General features: G+C 40.7%; 1 protein-coding gene across 4 annotated transcripts in view; it reads left to right on the forward strand.

Moving 5' to 3' along the window:
• LOC133236957 (cytidine monophosphate-N-acetylneuraminic acid hydroxylase) overlaps nucleotides 1-23861 on the forward strand; it is a 294937-nt gene that overhangs the window by 200106 nt on the left and 70970 nt on the right. The window contains exon 1 of one of the 4 annotated variants that reach the window (XM_061399274.1): nucleotides 11969-12249. The exons of 2 other annotated variants lie outside the window; for them this stretch is intronic. The gene's annotated coding sequence lies outside the window, so the exon portion shown is untranslated. Of the gene's footprint in view, nucleotides 1-11968; nucleotides 12250-23861 lie in introns of those variants that run through there. One more of the 4 variants, XM_061399278.1, reaches the window with a different exon arrangement.

A 23861-nucleotide genomic window follows, 5' to 3' on the forward strand; every position in this document is an offset into this window, starting at 1 on the left:
TTAAATAAGCAGGGTGACAATATACAGACTTGACATACTCCTTTCCCGATTTGGAATCAGTCCGTTGTTCCATGTCTAGTTCTGACTGTTGCTTCCTGACCTGCATACAGATATCTCAAGAGGCAGGTCAGGTGGAGGCATGGGTCAGTGGGAGTGTCAAACAGCATGGAACAGTGATTTGTTTGGTCAGTAGATTTGGATCCAAATCTCATCTCTGCCAGTTACTAGCTGTAATGTCACATTTAACCTCTCTGAGTATCAGTTACAGGCAGAACATCTTGCCAAACTTACAGCTTTGCTGTAAAAAACAGAAACATTGACTATGAATGACATAATTCTTAGCACATAGGTTAAAAGTAATAGTTATGACTGATCCGAGTTGTTGCATGGCAGATATCAACACAACCTTGTAACTCAATTATCCTCCAATTAAAAAAAAAAGAAACTAACAAAAAAAGGTGCAGCATGATAGTGTAGATATAATATTAACACTTTTCATATTCATTTTTCAAAGAAATGATAATAAGTCAATATCTTTGGGTTTAAAAAGTCATCTTTTTTTTTTTTTGACTGACTAGCATTCATTCCCTCTTCCTAACAGGACAGCCAGTTTCAAGCACTTCTCCCCTATCATGTGTAGCCTTGATGGGAGAGTAATTCCAGTGGGCTCTCTCTCACTTTCTCTCATGACCTTGGCAAAGCAAACTCTCTTTTGAGATTCTGACAACTGGTTTATCCCAGACATCCCGGAAGAGCATTCCTGCCAGGAAACAGATCCTTTAGTTCTTTTTGGCTCCCAGAGCTACCTAGGGTCCTGCCAGTTTCCAAGGCAAGTTCTCTTAGCTTCTTATTGATTTGCAGAGCTATCCATCTCTTCACAATAGCTCATTTGGTGGAGGTAGCCAGTGTTGGGTTTTCCCATTAGCAAGCAAAAATTCTCATCCTTTTATTCCAAATGATGGTTGCTTAAATATTCTTGGAGAAAGAAGCTATCGTAAGAAACAGAGAAAGATGGGGCTTGAGGGAGCAAAATTCAGCAGAAAGTTATAAGAGGAAGGAGGGGAAACAGAGGAAGAAAGGCTAATTTTTTTACATCCCTTCCCTGTCCCAGCAACAGCCAGATCCACCTCTCAACTGAACCTCTCAACTCAGCCTCTCAACTGAGCTTTTTACTGTGGCCTGTACTTCAGATCCTACCCCTCCAAACTGCCCAGGGCCTATCTGCAACTTAACAGGCACATCCGTTGCATGTGTTTCCCCACCCACCAACCAAAGGCTTCATATCTCTCAACCAGCCAGTCATTCCATCCCTGTCCTACCCCTGCCAAGCCCTCAGACCTGCCTCACCCTTGTTTATCCCTATTAGACAATTATTTTAGATTGAAATGTTCAGGTGAAGATGATCTGAAGTAGGAAATTAAGACGTATCTTTTCGCAGAAGTGCTCCTTTAAAAATAGAGTCTAGGCCTATGAAGTGGTTGCTTTTTAAACAAACATACTATGACAAACCTAGACAGTGTATTAAAAAGCAGAGATATTTTTTTGGCTGAGTAACAGTCATAGAAAGGAATGCATTTGAGTCAGTTCTCCTGAGGTTGATGAACCTAGAACCTATTATACAGAGTGAAGTGAGTCTGAAAGAGAAAGTTAAGTACCGTATTCTAATGCATATATATGGAATTTAGAAAAATGGTAATGAAGAATTTATTTACAGGGCAACAATGGAGAAACAGATATAGAGAATAGACTTATGGACATGGGGAGAGGGAAGGAGAGGGTGAGATGTATGGAAAGAGTAACATAGAAACTCACATTACCATATGTAAAATAGATAGCCAATGGAATTTGCTGTATGGCTCAGGAAACAAACAGTATTAACCTAGAGGGGTGGGATGTAGAGGGAGATGGGAAGGAGTTTCAAAAGGGAGGGGATATATGTATACCTATGGCTGATTCATGTTGAGGTTTGACAGAAAACAGCAAAATTCTGTAAAGCAATTATCCTTCAATAAAAAATAAATTAATTTTTAAAAAAGCAGAGACATTACTGACAAAGTTCTGTCTAGTCAAAGCTATGGTTTTTCCAGTAGTCATGTATGGATGTGAAAGTTGGACTATAAACAAAGCTGAGAGCTGATGCTTTTGAGCTGTGGTGTTGGAGAAGACTCTTGAGAGTCCCTTGGACTGAAGGGAGATCCAACCAGTCAATCTCAAAGGAAATCAGTCTTGAATATTCATTGGAAGGACTGATGCTGAAGCTGAAGCTCCAATACTTTGGCCACCTGATGCAAAGAACTGACTCACTGGAAAAGACCCTGATGTTGGGAAAGACTGAAGGCAGGAGGAGAAGGGGATGACAGAGGATGAGATGGATGGCATCACTGACTTGATGGACATGAATTTGAGTAAGATCTGGGAGTTGGTGATGGACAGGGAAGCCTTGTGTGCTGCAGTCCATGGGGTTGCAGAGTCGGACACAACTGAGTGACTGAACTGATATGAACTCAAACATCCAAGAAAATTAAACCTATTAAAACCTGTTAAACCTATTAAAATCATGACCTCAGAGACTACTGAGTTATCTAATAATGCACCTATTTCTCCTCAGATTTCTGAAACTCATTTTTGGTAGTTTCTTTCAGCACTTAAAGCCAGATTTTTCTCATCCAAAGTATATATTCTGAGTGACTAGGATGCTACAAACTGGGTCTGGGACCAGTTATGGTTCTAAAACTCTTAGCTTCAGAAAGGACACAGATACATTGAGCAATTATAAGCAGCAATGGGGGAAGGGATAGTTAGGGAGTTTGTGATGAACATATACACACTGCTATATTTAAAACGGATAGGGCTTCCCTGGTGACCCACTGGTAAAGAACCTGCCTGCAAATGCAGTAGACATGGGTTTGATCCCTGATTCGGAAAAATCCCACGTGCCGTGGAGCAACTAAACCTGTGTGCCTCAACTATTGAGCCTGTGCTCTAGAGCCCATGCTCCACAGCAAGAAAAGCCATCGCAATGAGGAGCCCCTGCACCACAACTAGAGAGTAGGCCCCGCTGCCTGCAACTATAGAAAAGCCCAAGGAGCAAAAGACCCAGCATAGTAAAAGTTAAATAAACAAATAAAATTATTTCAAAAATAAACAAAGTGGATAACCAACAAGGATCTACTGTATAGCACAAGAAAGGCTGTTCAATATTATGTAACAACCTAAATAGGAAAAGAATTTGAAAAGGAATAGATACATGTATATATATAACTGATTCACTGTGCTGTGCACCTGAAACTATCACAACATTGTAAATCAGCTATATTCCAATATAAAATAAAAAGTTAAAAATAAAAGATCTATATCTTAAAAAAAGAAGCAGGAGATTCAGCTAATTCATTTTTCTTCCTTTTTTATTTAATTAAAAACTTCTTTTTTCTTTATATCAGATAATTCATTCTTAAACAAGCAAGTGTTTTTAGGACTATATACAGCTTGCAGAAAGTTCTTTGTAACATCCAAAATATGTGAGCAAACTGACATCTTTTAAAAGTGGTCATAGCTCTAGAACCTGAATTGTGGTTTCCAGACACTTATTTCCAACAAAAGAAGCCAAAGCTTTTAGGAGAAATAGCTGATTTGAAATCTGGAGCAGGAAATCTACCAGATAAATGTGGAATATCTTATCATACAAGAAGTAAGGAGCTGTCAAATACCATTGGGATCATCTCAAAATGACTCACAGAAGTCAATCTGAAGAGAGCCCCACTGGCCAAAATGAACTGATTTGAGCATTAAGATTAACGCTGTGGATTTAAATTCATCAAATATGCTAACTCAATGAATTCAAATGGTACTAAAAAGAAATTGGAGGATTGGGGAAAGAATCAAGCATTTATCGTCTCTTTCATTTACAGACTATACAGTTAGGTAACTAGTCAATAAAGGGAAACATCTTACAAAAGGATTATAGTTAACTTATTTTTAAAAAGGAATGGCAGGTCTCCATCTTGCACATTCTAATAAAATAATGAATCACAGTGGTGGTGGTTTAGTCGCTAAGTTGTGTCCAACTCTTGTGACCCCATGGACTGTAACCTTCCAGGCTTCTCTGTCCATGGGATTTCCCAGGCAAGAATACTGGAGTAGGTTGCCTTTTCCTTCTCCAAACTGAACATCAAAGGTTGGAGACATTACAAAAAGACAGAGTCTGACTTCTCCGGAGGGAAAAAGCTTTCATCAGTTAATACAGGGCAACATTTCTCAAAGTTGTTGTGTTAAATTCTGTCTCTATTAGCTGTGATGCCAAAAATTATTTTCATCTTAAATAAGTTTGGGGAATGTGGAACACAGTATCCTTTCTTTCTGGATGATTCATAGTGCACATTAGTATATTAAATTCCTTCAATAAATAATAAAAAAAAAAAAACAAGTCTGACATCATGAGAGTCCTAATAGAAGAAACAAAGCTTTGCCTTATGCAACACTCAAGAGAAACACTGAACTTGAACCTAATCAAGCCTCTAGAGTCAACTAAGGGAAATACATAAGAAGGCAGAAGGACATGTTAAATTATTCCATGGGGATGCAATCTGCAAGAGTCAGATAGTATAAAACTCTGAGGATCAAAAAACATAGTTTCTTCTACAAACAAATTTTTAGGGCAAAGGAAATTGAAGGGAGTCTACTAATGAAAAGAGACTTAAAAAGATATACCAGCCAAAAAAAAAAGATATATATCAGCCAATCATAATACAGGAAGCTTGTTTAGATCCCGAAATTTTTTAATGCTAAAAAAAACTCCATTTATGACAGTTACGAGACAATTGGAAATTTGAACACTGACTATTTAATACTATTGAGGAATATTTCAGATGTAATATCAGCATACAGTTTTGTTTAAAAAGGGTCATTGCTTTTAGAGATTAATATATAAATACATGGATATAAGGGATTTATTTTTAAAAATCCTGGATAGAGAGAAATGAACGGGAGTTTGGCTGGGACCATAGGTTGGCTGTGGGTTGATGGTTGTTGTGCTAGGTAATGGGTACATGAGAGGTCATATTATTTTGTCTACTGTTGTGTGTATTTGATATTCTCAATAGTAGAACATTTTTAAAAAGAATGGTTATAATTTTTAAGTGGCTCTTTAGTGCCATATCTCACAAAGGAAGACAGTAGATCAACGCAAGTCTGTTTTTCACAATGTTTAGAAAGATAACTACCAAATGGTCATTGGTGGCTGCCTCTAGGGATAGAATGACAAGGATGGAGCAGAGGAGATTTGATTTCTTCTTAAATACTCTTATAGTCTTTTCTTCTAACAATAAATATGTATGTACTTGTACATTATATAAAATTTAAGAAAAAAAAATTCTTTTTGTGTCTATTAACTTAGCTCAGATGATCACAAATACCTAGTTCCTTAAAGTAGCAAAAGCATTTTTATAATAGTTACTGAAATGAAAGAGTATCATATGTTTTGACATGTAAAATTCTGATGCATTTTTTGAAGCCTTGTGATGATATAGTTCTGAGCCATATACAAAATCAAATAGATCATATTAATGAGGCATAAATTGACTTTGGAAAATGAGTGTAGAGCCAAGGGAAACCAAACCAAGGACTAGAGCCAGAGACTCCCCACCCACTCGGAGGCTCTATAATTTACTTACCCAAATGGCCAGATCTAACAGGGATTGGGGACACCATATAACAAATTAAGTGGGGGGGGGAATGTGCTTATGTTACTTACTCTTTCTTGCATGTCTGTGGCATTTAACTTTTGTTCATAGAAGCCAGGGTAGAAAGGACACAATATAATTTGTGACAAATTTATATAAGAGCCTCCCTTTGTTTTTGTGATCTGTGTCTTCAAATATGTTATCTCAGTCAGGAGGTCATTTATTCATTCAATTTACCCGTGGTGAGAGGCAGTATAGTATGATGGTAAATGCTTTTGTTTCTGTTTGCCGCAAACCCCATAGCAAGCATTTAAAGGGCAGCTACTGTGTGTGCAGTGAGGTGTGACAGAGGTAATTATGGCCATAACAACCATTCTTTCAATAAATATTTGTGGTGCTTCCTAGGAGCCATGTGTTATTATAAGTCCTGTGAAGAGAGGTGAACAAAGCAAAATTCCTTCTATTAAGGAGTTTATGATCTAGTGGGATAGAGAGATAATGATATACAAACATATAATGTCAAATACTGATACAAATTTTGAAGAAAAACAAAGCAGGGTATGTAGATAGCTATGGGACTGCTACTGATGATCATATATTAAAAGGCTGCTCTGTGGCAAATGCAATAGTAGGAGCTTTGTATCCATAAGCTCAGTAACTCCACAACCTATGTGAAGCAAGCATGGTAGAGTATTTCACTGCTACAGATGTGGGAAAGTGAAAGTCGCTCAGTCGTGTCCAACTCTTTGCAATCCCGTGGACTGTACAGAATTCTCCAGGCCAGAATACTGGAGTAGGTAGCCTTTCCCTTCTCCAGGGGATCTTCGCAACTCAGGGATTAAACCCAGGTCTCCCGTATTGCAGGCAGATTCTTTACCAGCTGAGCTACAAGGGAAGCCCAAGAATACTGGAGTGGGTAGCCTTTTCTTCTCCAGTGGATCTTCCTGACTCAGGAATCGAACCGGGGTCTCCTATATTGCAGGTGGCTTCTTTACCAACTGAGCTATCAGAGAAGCCCACAGATGTGGAAACTGAGGCTTAAAGCGGTGAAGGTCCAGGACATAGGTACACCTATGGCTGATTTACGTTGCTGTTTGGCAGCAACCAACACAGTACTGTAAAGCAATTATCCTTCAATTAAAAATTAATAAATTTTAAAAATAAAAAAGAGATGAAGGTCCTTCAGTGAATAAAGTGGAAACAGATGCTATCCCTGAGTCTCATGTTCTTCATCTACAAAACAGATAATCACACCTACTGTATACAGTAGTTCTTATGATTACATGGTAAAATAATTGTAAATCAGTAAGAACACATTGGTTTATCAAAAGTCCTCGATATATGTTATAGTCTCAAATATAATTGAGGGTCAGGTCATGAGGGGATTAATAAATACTGGGAATTTGCAGGTGGCACCTGATTACACAAGTCATGGGCATATCAGGAGACTTCTGGGTGTTTGGGGGGAAATTGGGAGGACACTAAAGGCCAACATCATCCACTTCACATTTGCCTCAGACAGGTCCTGGATGCATGTATAACATGTGAAGTAAGAGTAGCACCTAGATAGTTAACAAAACTGTTTTCTAAAAGTCAACAGCAGGCGATAGTACAGGTTGCTTTCTTTTAATTAATAAGGACCATCTCAACTTGCTGCTTCAATAGTGTTTCCTCAAACTAGCTGATAATCAAAATAATCTGGGGATCTTGTTGAGAGCATAAACTCAAAGTTCCAGGGTAAATTATTTCTATGGTGGGGAAATTTTGAGGGCCACTAATGTAAAGGGAACAAAAGCATTTGTTCATTGCTTTATCCCCAAAACCTAGAACAGTACCCAGTATGTAGGAACCAATTAATATTTGCTGAATGAAATCTCTATATTCTTACCTGCTTCCTATCATTCCTTCCCCAAACACACTGGGCATTTTACCTTGGTGAAATACTCTCTGAGATGCTCTGAATATTCAATTTAAGAGTCTTCTCAGGGGTGGGCATAGAGGAAAAAGAAGGTGAGATTTAAGGAGCATGGTCAGGATTTGCTTGCTCCAAACTCTTCCCCTCTTGTATCCGTGAACAGTAGAAATTTCTACCACTGCAGCTCTTCTTGGGTTAAGATGTGTCTTCAGGAAATTTCAATTACCAGACAAAATACATTATACAAGAGAGGAAAGATGTTGGAGAGAGCTCCAGGGGTAAAAGCATTTTATTCATTGCTTATCACATATTGGGCTTCCCTGATGATTCAGACGGTAAAGAATCTGCCTGCAATATGGGAGACTCAGGTTTGATCCTTTGGTTGGGAAGATCCCCTGGAGAAGGGAATGGCAACCCACTCCAGTATTCTTGCCTGGAAAATCCCACTGGACAGAGGAGCCTGGTGGGCTACAGCCCATGGGGTCGCACAGAGTGAGACACGACTGAGCGACTGACACACACAGCGGTAAGAAAAAACCTCCGGGCTTGGGGATGGCAGGCTAGGAGGAGCACATTGAAGCTGGTGGGGATGGGGGTTGGGAAGCATTGTTGGGGCTGGGGTAGGCAGTGTTGGAAATGGTGGTGAGCATTTGAAGACTACAGAGAGGTTCCCACTTAAACTTTTCCTAAGTAACACTTTGTCTATGGGGTGAGGTGGTGGGGGGAGGGGAGTCAGGGGACATTAATGGCTCCAAGTGCTTGGTACACAGTTGACTCTGACCTGTTGAAATGTATTACTGAGAGTTAGCAGTTCAATTCCACAGACATTTTTGGAAACTTTCTAAGTGCTAAGGTTTGGGATGCTGCCCCAAACTCTCCAGACCCACAGCTATTTCCCAAACACTGGGAGACTTTTGAAAAGGTATCCCTTTCCTTCTCTGTGACCAGGAAATTCTCTGAACAATATGCTGGAGAAGTCATTTGACTTACGTTGTCTGTTTACTCTTTCTTGGAGATCACCATTCTTTGTTATCTGATTGTTCTTTCATATATTTTATCCTTTACTTTTGATTATTTCAAACAAGAGGGTAAATCTGGGTCCTATTACTTCATCTTCCAGAAGTGGAAATATATGAGACATTCTTGATGCTTTTGTTTCTTACTCATTTTTGGTTTTGATTTGCCTGTCTCTGAAGACTTGTGATGTCGGGCACTGTTTCATGTGCTCATTGGCCCTTGATTTATCTTTTCTGATGAAATGTCCATTCAAATCTTTTGCCTGTTTTTTTCTTAATGGGTTCCTTATCTTTTTATTCTTGAGTTGTAGGAATTCTTGAGTTGTATATCATGGACATGAGTTTTTCATCAGATATGTGTTTTGCAAATATTCTCTCACAGCTAGAGTTTGCTATATCTCGCTAAGCAGAAGTTTAAAAATTTTTTGATAAAGTCTACTTTGTTAATTTCTTGTTCGTATGGTATGCTTTCTGTGCCATTTCTAAAAAATCTTTGTGTACTTCCAAGTCCTAAAGTTATTTTCTGTGCTTTCATAGTTTATAAGGACTATGTTTCATCTCAAATTAATTTTTGTGTATGATGTGAGGTATGGATAAAGGTTAATTCTTTCCCTCATATGAGCACTCTGGGCTTCCCAGTTGGTGCTAGTGGTAAAGAACCCATTGCATGAGACGTTAAGAGACATGAGTTCAATCCCTAGGTCAGGAAGATCCCCTGGAGGAGGGCATGGCAACCCACTCCAGTATTCTTGCCTGAAGAACCCCATAGACAGAGGAGCATAGAGGGCTTTTGTCCACAGGGGTCACAAAGAGTTGGACATGACTGAAGTGATTGAGCATGCATGAGCACTCAGCTCCTTCAGTACCATTTGTTGAAAAATAACAAATGGCTTCCATTGTGTTCCATCAACCTAATCTTTCAATCCTTTACTAGCACCAGTCTTGACTCTGGAGCTTTATTAAAAGCTTTGAAGTCAAATGGTGTAAGTCCTCCAACTTTATTCTTCTTTTTCAAGATTGCTTTGGCTATTTAGGTTGTTGGTATTTCCATATACATCTTAGAATAAACTTGTCAATTCCTACACAAAACCTTAGTGAGATTATCATTGGAAATGCATTGAATCTATTGCACCAACAGATCAGTTGGGAGAACTGATACCTTAATAACTAAGTCTTCGTATCCTTGCTATTTTAGTGTTCATAATTAACTTTTGATGGAATATACTAGATGTAATATCATTCTAGGACTTTATCCATTGAATCTATACATTTATATTTATTGGTACAAAGATTTTAATAGTTTTATTTATTTTTTGCTGTGCTGGGTCTTTGTTGCTGTGCAGGCTTTTCTTTCCTTGTGGCAAGTGGGAGCTACTCTCTAGTAGTGGTGCGCAGTCTACTCATTGAGGTGGCTTCCCTTGTTGCAGAGCACAAGCTCTAGGGCCGGCAGGCTTCAGTAACTGAAGTATGTGGACTCAACAGTTGTGGTTCCTGGCCTCTGGAGTGCAGGCTCAATAGTTATGGCACATGGGCTTAGTTGCTCCGTGGCATGTGGGCTCTTCCTGGACCAGGGATTGAACCCATGTCTCCTGCATTGGCAGCAGATTCTTTAATATTGAGTCATCAGGGGAGCCCCAAAGATTTGTATATTATGCTATCTTTTTAATGTCTGCAGTATCTATAGTATATCCTCTTTCTTACCTGTAATGGTGACTTATGTCTTCTTTTTTTTCTTGATCAATAATATTACTAGATATTTTTGAATTTTGTTTTGATCTTTTCAAAGAATTAATTTCTGAATAGATTGTTTTAAATAGGTTATCTCAATTGTAAGTTAATTTTCTATTGTATTAAATTTTGCTCTTTATTTTCTCTTTTTTTTCCTGTTTATTTTGCAGTTCTTTTTCTAACTTTCTGGAATTCGTATTTAGCTCATTATATTTCAGACTTTCTTCTTTTCCACTGTCAACATTTACCTTTAAATGTTGCTTCAATGAATCCTGCATGTTTGTTGTGTACATTTTCATTCAAACCTACTTCTAAATATTTTCTCATCTATTGTGATTTACTTTTGACCAGCGTAGCACTACGGGGGCTTCCCTGTGGCTCAGATGGTAAAGAATCTGTCCGCAATGCAGAAAACCTGGGTTCCATTCCTGGGTCAGGAAAATCCTCTGGAGAAGGAAATGGCAACCCACTCTAGCATTTTTGCCTGGAGAATTCTGTGGACGGAGGAGCCTGGCAGGCTACAAGACATGGGGTGGCAAAGACTCGGACACGACTGAGCAACTAACACTTTCACTTTTCACTTCAATATAGCCCACACATATTTGTTTCTTAATTTCCAAAAGTAAATGTTTTGGTTTTGATTCTGAGCTAGGTTGCATTATAACATATGCAATATTATTTTTCTGTGTAACATTATCCCTTTGAAATTAGCTGAGATTCAACCTTTGTATAATCATCTAGGTAACTGTTACAAATGTGCAGGAAAATAATGTGTATTCTTTAGTTGTTGAGTGGTGTGTTATAAATGATACATGTTATACATACCATATAGAGTCAATATATAAAAGTATGTATTATATATAATAAATAATATGTAGAATTTTGTATATGTTATACATGATATAGCATTATATATGAATAGAGACATTGCATACAATATTATATATAATATCTAAAATATCACATGTTATGTATGCTATAGAGGATATACATCTGTATATATGTGTACATATATATATATTAATTATTTTCTATTTTTTGATTGTTTCAAACAAGAGGGTAAACCCGGTCCCTACTATTCCATCTTGACCAGAAGTGGAATTACATGAATCATTCTTGATACTTTCATCTCCTACTCGTTTGGGGTTTTAATTCACATTTCTCTGATAACGAATGGTGCTGGGCACTTTTCCATGTGCTCACTGGCCGTATGTAGGTATATACATTCATTAGGTCAGGTTTCTAAATTGCACTATTCAAACCCTCCTCATCCTTACTAACTTTCCCCCCTGACATACCCGAACATGTACCTTTGGAGGCTACCAGTTTTCTGACCATGGCTCTAGCAAGTCTGGAAGCTGCACAGGTACCATCATTAGAATAAAATTTTAAAAAAAATTTAAAAAAAAAGAAAGAAAGAAAGAAAATTGAAAAAAAAAAAATTCTTTCTGAAGACCAGCCATGATCGGAGCTAAGTTCCTGCTTCTCCTCAGGGAAAAGAAGCCCCAGGTGGAGAGAGAGTGGGGGCAGGGAGCGCCCCGTGCGCGCGGGAGGCCCCGGGGACCTTCCGCCTGGCGGGGGGGTGCGGGGCGGGTTCCCAGATGTCCTCGAGCCGTCAGTAGTCAGTGACGCGGCGGGGAGGAGCCTTTCCCGAGATAACTGGACAGCAGGAACCGTTCCCGAGTACCAGTCCTGAGGCCTGGGCCGCGCCCAGGAGGTACCCCTTGTCCCCACGCGGTTCCCAGCCAGGCACCTCTCTCTGGTGGAGCCTATTTTCTCTTCCCTCAGCTCTGGTGCCTCTCCCTCCCGTCCTTCCGAGTGCAGCCAGACTCCTGCTGTGCCTGCGTCTCCGGGGGCGCCTCCGCTCAGGCCCCCCGCCCGCCTCCCGCACACTCTTCGTCAGGTGCCGCAGGTGAGAAGGCCTCGCTCGCTCGCTCGCTGCCGGCGCGTCAGAGCCTTCAGCGCGCCGCCGGCTGCGCCTGCGCACTCGCGACAATTGCTAAAATACATTTATCTGCTTATGCTCTCAGTTACTGAGGAAGTATTTACACGTCTATTTTGGTTTTGAACTTGCTTTTTACTCCTTAGAATTTGTCAGTATTCTTGAGGCTGTTAGGAGTGCATGCAAATTTAACTTACTAAGATTTTAGAAGGGGCTTCCCTGGAGGCTCAGATGGTTTCTGATGAACTGAACCGTTTATATCTCTGGCAATGTTTATTGCTTATTCTTTTTCTATTGTCAGTGTGGCTCTGTCAGTGTTCTCTTGGTTAGAATTTGCCTGAAACCTCTTTTAGGCGTAGGTGACATATGGGGAGAGACATGTTTCAGTTCATAGAATTGAATTAATGATACTACTATGGACCTTTTTATGGTGTTGCGTTGGCTTATCGTGCTTTGAAAGTTGAGTTCTTTTGTACTACGGGCTGTTCGATGCTTTGGAATTTTACCTGAAGGAATCGTCTTCAGTTGCATTAGAAGTGGAGTCCTCTCTAGAGGGTCTTCATCTGCTTCTTCCAAGTTTATGAGAACTTCTAGTCTAGGATCACTGAAAATTAAATTCTTCTCCAGTTCTCCCAGGTAGTGTGAATTTAGGCTGAAAATATTGATGAAAGTTGAGTTCTTTTTTTTTTTCTTTCTCTCCTTTCTAAATTGATGGTTTAACCCACTGGGATACCAACTTTTTGGGAGAAGATGTATTAGATCCCTCAGGTTGGGCAGGCTCTGGGCTGTGTCTCTGGAGCCTTTTTGAGGCTATGACTTCAAAGCTGAATCTTCGTTTCCCCTTCCCCTCTTGTCTGGTAAATGCCTGGAGATAGTGCTCCCTCCATATTGCTCAGTCCTTGGTTTGAGAAGCGCTTACTTCTTCTGTGACAGCTCATTGACTCTTCTAAGGTTTTTGTCTGTTTTTAGTTTTTTTCAGCAGGAGGGTCCTTTCAGTATTTAACCCACCACCTCACTGGAAAGAGAATCTAAATTTAGTGGGTAGCACATCAAACTCTCTTAGGCTGCTCGTTTATGCATTCTTCCCTCTCAAGTAATTATATTTCTCAGGACACTACAATTGAGAAATTTTGTTTTCTTTAACTGATTTTCATAAAGAAAAGTTGGGAGGGTGAAAGGCTTTTAGTATGTGGTAACTGTTTTAGTAACTTTTTAGCTTGGACCAGTTTTGAAAGAGAACATTAGAACGTTTTGAAGAGAACACTACAAACCATTTACTAGGAACTGCCTAGGAAAAGTGAATTTTTAAAAAAGCTTTATATTTTACTTCCCTTTAGAATATATTTCTCTTCTAGAAGCCTTCTTCCAAAAGTAAAATCACACAAACTTGCTGTGTTGAGTTGGTTGGTTGGTTGCCCCACCATCCAAAGATATGTCTAGTCAGAACCTCTGAATGTGACTTTATTTGGGAAAAGGGTTTTTGTTGATACAATTAAGTGACGAATTTTAAGGTGAGATTATCCTGGGTTATCTGGGTAGACCTGACTCTGAATCCAATGGCAGATGTCTTTATAAGAACAGAAAAGCACACAGACGAGAAGAGGAGAAACAGAAGAAGGTAATTTAAAGATGGAGGCAGAGACTGAAGTGACAATCTATGAGCCAGGAGCTGCCAAGGATTGCCAGCACTGAAGCTAAGAGGCAGGAACAGATTCTTCTTACAGCCTTCAGAAGGAACCAACCTGTTGATACCTTGATTTAAGACTTCTGGCTTCTAGACCTGTGAAAGCTTACATTTCTGTTATCCTAAGCTACCCAGTTTGTCATGCTTAGTTATGGCATCTCTAAGAAGCTTATAACCAAGTTTGGAGGCTCTTTCTGCTCCAATAGTTTTGAAAAGCCTGCAATTGTTTCCCTTCAAGCATAAGTAAGGAATAATAATCAGGTGAGACTGGAGAAGGAAATAACAACTCACTTCAGTATTCTTGCTGGGAAATCCCATGGACACAGGAGCCTGGCAGGCTAGAGTCCATGGAGTCACAAGAGTTGGACACGCCTTAGCAACTAAATCAACCAGTCAGGTGAGAGAACTGGCATAGAAGATCTCTGGGAGCCTCTCTCAACTTCAAGAGTTTCCTGGTTATGAGGATTAAATGCAGTGTTTGGTTAATACTTTATACATATATAAAGCCTTTCCTGACTATTACCATTATTCTTTTCTTTTTTTTTTTTTTTACATAACTAGCATTCAGACTTTGCATTTGTCATCAGCTTCCTCTTCATCCTCAACTGTCCAGTGTTTTTATTGTTTGATCCTTCCTCCTACTCCTTCATGCCCCTTCTCTCTTCTTACATAAACAATTGAAATAAGGCTCTCTGCAACTTCCCAGAGTGACTCTGAACTTGACAGAGAAGTAATTTTTATCCAGTGAAGACCAACCACAAAATAGCTCCTGGAATTTGTACAGCAAATTATAACCTAGGACTCAATTTTGCACATTTTGTTTATCAGCATGGTAGCATTCTTGCCTGGAAAATCCCTTGGATGGAGGAGCCTGGTGGGCTGCAGTCCATGGGGTCGCTAAGAGTCGGACACGACTGAGGGACTTCATTTTCACTTTTCACTTTTATCCATTGGAGAGGGAAATGGCAACCCACTCCAATGTTCTTGCCTGGAGAATCCCAGGGACGGGGGAGCCTGCTGGGTTGCCATCTATGGGATCGCACAGTCAGACATGACTGAAGCGACTTAGCAGCAGCAGCAGCAGCGGTATTATCATGACCGCTTTATAAGAACAGTTTTTTCTCTAGGTAGAATCCAAGAAGTAACTGGATCTGGGAGGAACCTTGGTGCTGCTGGCCTGACTGTTTCATTCACTGATTAAACCGTTCTTGAGTAACTATAATGTACTAGATTGAAAGAGTTTCTGGAAATTCAATTGTAATCAATATGTTCCAGGCTTAATCTGGTGGTGAGCAAGCATATTTCACTCCCAGCAATAGTGTAGCAATTTTGTAGCATTAATAAAGTGGATACTAATTTTAAAGCAAAGTAATTATAAGAGTTGGAATACATATATATAAAGAAAGCTGAGTGCCGAAGAATTGATGCTTTTGAACTGTGGTGTTAGAAAAGACTCTTGAGAGTCCCTTGGACTGCAAGGAGATCCAACCAGTCCATCCTAAAGGAAATCAGTCCTGAATATTCATTGGAAGGACTGATGCTGAAGCTGAAGCTCCAATACTTTGGCCACCTGATGTGAAGAACTGACTCATTGGAAAAGACCCTAATGCTGGGAAAGATTGAAGGTGGGAGAAGAAGGGGACGACAGAGGATGAGGTGGTTGGATGGCATCACTGACTCAATGGACATGAGTTTGAGTAAGCTCCAAGAGTTTGTGATGAACAGGGAGGCCTGGCATATTGTAGTCCATGGGGTGCAAAGAGTCAGACACGACTGAGCTACTGAACTGAGCTGAACTGAATTATAAGTAGGATTTGTTTTTGCACACTCCAAATCAAAAGAAGTAAATGAACAATGTGTTGTACAGCCCTATTTATGTTGGTACCCATAAGTCGGCATGTGTACAGGCTCTAAGTTGCTTCAGTTGTGTCTGACTCTTTGCTACCCTATGAACTGTAGCCTTGGAAAAGGCAATGGCACCCCACTCTAGTACTCTTGCCTGGAAAATCCCATGGATGGAGGATCCTGGTAGGCTGCAGTCCATGGGGTCGCGAAGAGTTGGACATGACTGAGTGACTTCACTTTCACTTTTCCTTTTCATGCATTGGAGAAGGAAATGGCAACCCACTCCAGTGTTCTTGCCTGGAGAATCCCAGGGAAGGGGGAGCCTGGTGGGCTGCCGTCTATGGCGTCACATGGAGTTGGACACAGCTGAAGCGACTTAGCAGCAGCAGCAGAACTGTAGCCTGCCAGGCTCCTCTGTCCCTAAGATTCTCCAGGCAAGAATAGTGGAGTGGGTTACCATGCTCCCCTGTAGGGGATCTTCCTGACCCAGGGATCAAACCTGCATCTCTTACATCTCCTGCATTGGCGGGTGAGTTCTTTATCACTGGGGCCACCTGGGAAGCCCCACCCATAAATGTACTTTATGTCTAATTGCCGTATTCACAGAAGGATGTGCCCTAATTTATTTGCTCATTCCTCTATTGGTTATTTTAATACTTTGTTTTCAACAGACTTTTTTTTTTGTACAAATGCTAAAGCACTTCTTTAAAAAAAAATCATACTTGAAGCAGAATTGCCGAATCAAAGGATACTCACATTTAAAATTTGCTAGATACTGTCAAATTTCCCCCCAAAGCTACCAGTTTATACCCCTGTGACTATTATGTGCATACACCTTTCCCAAGGTGCTCATCAACAGTGAATAATATTCATCTTTAAAATTCTGTCAAACTGAAGAGTGAGAAATAACTCAATCTTGTTTTAATTGATGGGAGGAGGGCAGAGGAGAAGGTTAGGGGAGATTTTCCCTTTCTTCTCTTTAAATCTGTTGGGAGACAAATCTGGATGGCCTGGGTACCCATCTCCTTCTGCCAGGCTGAGCTGACCAGAGCCATCTGCAAAGGGGCAGCACGGCTTTTGGCTGGTGCAGCATTCTGGGTGTACAAAAGCACTTCAAGACTGTTCCAGGGCCTTCCATGTGCAGACTTTGACCTTCAGCGTGGACCCAGGCCCTCAGCATGCATTCTCCCTCTTCTGCTTCTTGGACCTAGAAATCCTGTCATTCATTTCCCATTGTCGAAAGAACCCAAGTACTCCATAGGTTAACCTATATTTGCAACAACCTAAATGTGTCACGTGGATATATCTTTGGTGTGAGGTCAAGTCCTTTCTTTTGTGAATCCAGACTTCTCTCAGAGGCTGGCCCTTCTTGGCTACATGTTTGCCGTGGTGGGTGCAGACCATTTCTACTTGGCCCTGGTAGTCCCCGCAGTGAGAGTTGGGGGATTCCATGTGCTTTATTTCTTCTGTGTAAATTTTCTCTAATTGGACTCTGTGGGGCTACTGCTGTGTGTCTGTAGCCTCCTAGCCTGACAAGATCTGTAAGGTTTTCCTTTTATACTAACAGAAACTTAATTTAAGCATCACTTGAGTACTTTTTCCCCCAGTAATGAAAACAGTCATTTATTATGCTCACAGAGCCTATAGGTCAGGCTCTGTGGTCAGGCATTCTCAATTAGTGCATAGCGGCAGGGGCAGCTTGTTTCTGCAACGTGCTCTCTGGAGCCTCAGATGGAAGACTTGAGCAGGGGTGGGATGAAGGGATGGAGCCCTTGGAAAGCTTACTCCCTCACATGCCCGGGGTGGATGGAGCCTGAGTCCTCAGCTGGAGTGGCCAGACGCCTGCATGTCATTCCTTCATGTGGCCCAGGCTTCTTCCTAACGTGGTGACTGGCTTCCAAGGACAGGCTCCAAAGAGTGGGCCAGGTAGAAGCTGTATGATTTTAGATCCAGCTTCAGAGGCCACGAAGCACCAATATGTCATATGCTCTATTGTTTGGAGCAGTCCCAAGCTCCCACCCATATGCCAGTGGAGGGAACACAAATCTCCATGAGAGGAATGTCAATCACCTTGTGAGAACAGCCACTTGGGAAGGTGCTGACATCTTCGGAAATACAAACGTACCACTTTCCCTAATTCCTGGGAACGCATTCTTTCAGTTTCCAAACTGGAAGATACTTGGTCAGATATTTCCCCCACACACAGAAAAAGGTAATATGGGCTTCCCAGGTGATGCTAGTGGTGAAGAACCTATCTGCCAATGCTGGAGACGTAAGAGACAAGACACAGGTTTGATCCCTGGGTTGGGAAGATCTGTTGGAGGAGAGCATAGCAATCCGCTCCAGGATTCTTGCCTAGGAAGTCCCAGGGACAGAGGAGCCTGGCGGGCTAAGTCCATGGGGCAGCAAAGACTCGGCCACATACACCCCCCAAAAATGTAATATAAGATTGGACCTGCTGAAACGATGAGGGGATCACACATTTATCTCCCTAGAGTCTAGTTCTAGTAGCTTTTAAATCATATATCTTTAATTTATTGTAGCTGCCCTGGAAGTAAATATCTTAAGAAAAATGACTTCGCTTATATTTATTATGACCTTTACTGACCTAAATCTAACTCTACATAAAGTTAGTATGTTCCTCTTGGTGCTTTCTCAATACTTAGGGTGGTCACCAGGAAGCTAAGTGGCTACAAATGAGGTCAAATCTGATGCAAGACCCAACCGTTTGAACAGGATAGCCACATTTCTTGCAAATGGTATTCTTTAAGTAGTGGTCAGTGTCACATATTCTTCATTCAATTTAGTTCTGAAAGAATGTATGCATCAGGTTTTTGGTGTTTGTTTTTTTTTTCCCCTTATAACTTGACTTGAATTTCTGATCCTGGAAATTATAGTTACAGTATACAACATCTACCCTTTCCAAACGGAAAATCCTGCTTCTCCATGTTTACATAAGACACACAGTTCTAGGCGGTTTGGAAACTAGAAATGAAACAGGCCTCAGAAGGAATAGAGATAAAACCCAGAGCTACAGTCTTCACAGCATCAAGGGGGAGGAGCCTAAGTTCTCAGACCTGAGAAACAGTGCTCTTATCTTCGTGTGCTAGATGCCCCTGGCCCTGTGCATCAGATCAGGGGGTCAGTTCAAGAAACTCTGGTCTTGAACTTGAAGGAGAAGAAGAACTCAAAGAACTAAATGCAAACTTCTGCTTCTTAGGGCTACAGTTCTGCAACTTGAAAAAAAAGATGATTTCCTTCAACTTGCTCTTCTCTCCATCGACAGCAGGGCAGGTCTCTGTCATCACTCTCCTTTAAGGTACTGTCCAGCTCCATTCCCCAGCACACACAGTGATGATGATCCAGTCAATTTTGGTGAGCCTGCAGCTACCAGCACAGCATGCGTGTAGGTAGTAGGGCTCAATATGGCAGCATTCAACTGCACAGAAGCCAGGTGTCACAACAGAGGAAGAGAACGTGTGTCCTCCTCCGGGTATGTTTCAATCTTGATGCATCGCCGGAAGAGGGCACGCCTGGTGCTTTATTAAGAGGGAAACTGAATAAGGTAATGTGCTTTATTGATGTTGGCTTGTTTGGAAAATAGGAATAGGAATCCCTTTAGCCTTAAGTTTTAACTTTTTAATCCACAGGTTGAATATTTGAGGTGTGGCTCAAAATTTATGATTACTGGTTACATCAACATTAACATAATCAAATCTTGCTCTTTTTGTTTAACGGGTGGTAGTGTATCTTTTCTTGTCCTTTTATTTTCTACTTCCTGTATTGTAGTTGTTTAGTCCCTAAGTTGTGTCTGGCTCTTGCGACCCCATGGAATATGGCCTGCTAGGCTCCTCCGTCCGTGGCATTTCCCAAGCAGTAATACTGGAGTGGGTTACCATTTCCTTCTCCAGGAGATCTTTCCAGGTGAGGGATTGAACCTGTATCTCCTGCTTTGGCAAGCAGATTCTCGTACCACAAGCCACCAGGGAAACCTCTCCTGTATTGTATCTGAAATGAATTTCTTACAGACAGCATATTGTCGATTCATGGCTTTTCATTCCCTTTGCCAATTTCTGTCTTGTAATTACTGTATTTGAACTACTTATATTTAAGGTAATTGTTTTCTGTTTGTTTTTGTTTCTTGTTTGTGTGTTTTTTGCTTGTTTGTTTGGCTGTGCCACCCACATGGCTTGTGGGATCTTAGTTCCCCAAGCAGGGATAGAACCTTGCCCCTTGAACCTGTGCACCCTGCAGTATAAGCACGGAGTCCCAACCTGTGGACTGCCAGGAAGTCCCAAAAGTAATTATTAACTTGTTAGGGCTTCTATATTGCATTCTAGTTTTTGTTTTGTTTGTTTCCTCTGATTTTTGCTCCTTGGTTTCTCTTTGTGTACCTTCCTTTGGTTGCTTGAACATGTTTTAGATTTCATCTTGACTGGAACTGAGAGCTTCATTGAATAATTTTTTTATTGTGGCAAAATACATGTAAAACATAAAATTCACAATCTTATCTGTTTTTGAGTGTACACTCAGTGGCCTTAAGTACATTTTCAGGGTTGTGTAACAATCACTACTATTCTGGAACATTTTCATCAACCCAAACAGAAGCTATGTATTCATTAAGCAATATCTTTTTTATCAACTCAAACAGAAGCTATGTACCCATTAAACAATAACTTCCTACCCTCCAGTCTTTGGTACCTCTGTTTTACAGTGTTTCATCTAATTGAAATTGTACAATGTGTGTCCTTTTGTGTCTGGCTTATTTCACTTAGCATAATGTTTTCAAGTTGCACCCATGTGGTAGCATGTATCAGAGTTTCATTTCTTTCTAATGACTGAATAATATTGCATTGTATATATACCACCTTCTACTTAGCTCATCTGTGGATGAACTCGGGCAGTTTCCACCTTGTGGCTGTTGTGAATAATGCTGCTAAGAACATTAGTATGCAAATATCTGTATGAGTCCCTGCTTTTTGGATGTATACCTATGAACTGAGTTGCTGGATCATAAAGAATAAGTTTTTAAAACACGAGATGTTCTCCAAATATTCTGTGACAGCAAGGAAACTGATTGTCCCAGAACTCAGAAAAGAAAGATGAGAACAATGTCATAGAACAAACACTCCTTGAGTTCTCCTTTATGACGTGATGTTGAGGAGTTCCTCAGAGTTCTTCAGTCACTCCTCTTACCATCTCTTGAGTCTTTCAGCAGTATGGGTGGTGAGGTGACCTAACAGGTCTCTCTATGCAGGGGATGCTACTTGGTGAACCAGGATCAGGTTAGAGGAAGGCAAGGGTTTCCAGAAAACCTTTTTCAGGACATAGTTTGGAGAAGGCTTATAAATTCCGTAATATTAGAGTTTTTTGAGTCAAGAATCAGAAAGAACTCAGTTTCATGGATATAGAAACTGGATTTCCATTACCATATTTGCCACTAACTGTGCACCAAACTGTAGGAAAGTGACTTAACCCCATCCAATATGGGAGGGAGAAGAGCAGGAGGGTTGAATTGGATACTGTAAGGTCTCTTTCAGCTCTGAGCATCTGTGTTTTTTAACTTTTGTAGATCTTTTTTTCTCTAGATCAAATTTTTATATAATGCCTTGATTCTATTAATAGGTCCAGGCTTGGTAGATTTGTGGAATGAACTAACACCAAATGTCTCATCCCAGGAATTCTTTTTTGTTTTTCATCCTGGAAACTCTTGTTTATGTCTGTCCTGTCATACATCTGTTTAGCTCAAAATATGTGCCCTGAGTTTATCTAATATAACAAATATACCCATACTACTGGCCAGAGTTATTGGGTATTGCCACACTGGAGATGTATTTTATATTATAAAACATCAGAATAACAATGGTTTTCTTAAAACCATTTGCTCTCCTTAGCTGTTTTCCACAAATATTCTCACCCTTCACAAGCATCCAGCTCTTTCTATAAACCCTTCTTCTGGTTTTGACTGAATTTCCCCTAGAAATTATAGTAATATAGATTTAGAAGTATCTTGGCCCTCATTTCCCTCTGAGGACAAACCTAAACAGCATATTAAAAAGCAGAGACATTACTTTGCCGACAAAGCTCTGTCTAGTCGAAGCTATGGTTTTTCCAGTAGTCATGTATGGATGTGAGAGTTGGACCATAAAGAAAGCTGAGTGCTGAAGAATTGATGGTTTAAACTGTGGTGTTAGAGAAGACTCTTGATACTCCCTTGGACTGCAAGGAGATCAAACCTGTCAATCCTAAAGGAAAGCAGTCCTGAATATTCATTGAAAGGACTGATGTTGAAGCTGAAGCTCCAATAGTTTGGCCACCTGATGCGAAGAACTGACTCATTAAAAAAGACCCTGATGCTGGCAAAGATTGAAGGCAGGAGGAGAAGGGGACAACAGAGGATGAAATGGTTGGATAGTATCACTGACTCAATGGACATGAGTATGAGCAAGCCCTGGGAGTTGGTGATGGACAAGGAAACCTGGTGTGCTGCAGTCCATGGGGTTGGAAAGAATCATGACTGAGCAACTGAACTGAACTGGCCGTCTTTTCCCTCTGAGGACAGGCTTAGTGTCCCTCTTTGTTATTTTTACAGCATTCAAAAATATGCACCATTCTAGGTGTTAGGGATATAGCAATGGACTGACAAGCATGACCCCTGCTTTTACTTAGCTTAATGTCGAGGGATGAAGACAGATTTTTGAATAAATAATAATAGGTGTGCTGGATATTAAGGAGAAATGCAAAGTTCTGCATGTTATAGGATATATTTTTTTAAATTATTATTTATTTATTTAATTTGGGGAGTGCTACGCTGAGTCTTCCTTGCTGTGTGCAGACGTTCTCCAATTGTGGGGAGCAGGGGCTACTCTCCAGTTGCCATTCATGGGCTTCTCATTGCGGTGGCTTCTCTTGTTGCAGAGCACGCCTCTAGGCTTCAGTGGTTGCAGCATGTGGGCTCAGTTGATGTAGTGCACTGGCTTGGTTGCCCTAAGTCATGTGGGATCCTCCCCAACCAGGGATGAAACCCATGTCCTCTGCAGGCAGGTGGATTCTTAATCCCTAGAACACCAGGGAAGTCCCACTGTAGGATATAATATGGGGTTTTAACTGAATCTGTGGGTATCAGAAATTTCTAGATGAAGTAACATTTAAAGTGAAACCTGAATTGGAGTTAGGCAAAGATGATGAAGGAGGACATTCAAGCAGAAGGAACAGTTGAAAGGGAAAATGTCCACTGAACTTTAGAAAAACAGTAAGGTTAAACTGGCCAGAGTGGAGAGAGGGAAGAGAGTGGTAGGAGAAAAGACTGGAGAGGCAGGCACAAGTCTGACCAGGATGCAAGTTATTAGTCATACTAAGTATTTTGGACTATATCCTCAAGGAAGTTGCAAATCATTCAGAGTTTAAGACAGAAACGAGACAGAATTAAATCTGACATTTACAAAGGTCTTTTGGTTGTAATGTAGCAAGTAAGTTGAAGGCAGGTTGGCAAGAGAAGTGGCAGAAAGCTTAGTTAGGATGTTCCTGCTGCAGTTGGATGAGAATGATATGGGCTTGGACCAGGGCACTCTGTTCATTTGGAGGTGACAGGCCTTGATGTTTCTTAGAAATCAAGGGAGGAGGGGGGACAAAAAGGCAAGAGTGATTCTGTGAAGACCAAAAGGAGAGCAGCGTGTTTCAAACAGGAGAACATTGTCAGTTGGAGCTGAGCTACCCAGTAAAGGGATGACTGAAAAGCATTGTTTGGATTTCATGATGTGGAAGATATTGCTGCCTTAAGACAGAGTGAAGGGGGTAAAATTCATGTGGGGTAGCTCGAGGGGTCAATGGAAAGTAAAGAGAAAGGAGGATCAGAAACAGTGAGTGAGTACTATTTTCCACTGTTTTGGCTGTGAAAGTGAAGAGAATCATTGCTGGGAGATACTTGGTGAGTTAAGAATGAATACTTTTCAAACTAGGAGAGGCTTGCATATACACATGTATGTATGTGCTTGTGCTCAGTTGTGTCTGACTCTTTGCAGCCCTATGGACCATAGCCCACCAGGCTCCTCTG

The sequence above is a fragment of the Bos javanicus genome, chromosome 23 (genome assembly GCF_032452875.1).
Source record: "Bos javanicus breed banteng chromosome 23, ARS-OSU_banteng_1.0, whole genome shotgun sequence".
NCBI classification, from domain to species: Eukaryota; Metazoa; Chordata; class Mammalia; order Artiodactyla; family Bovidae; genus Bos; species Bos javanicus.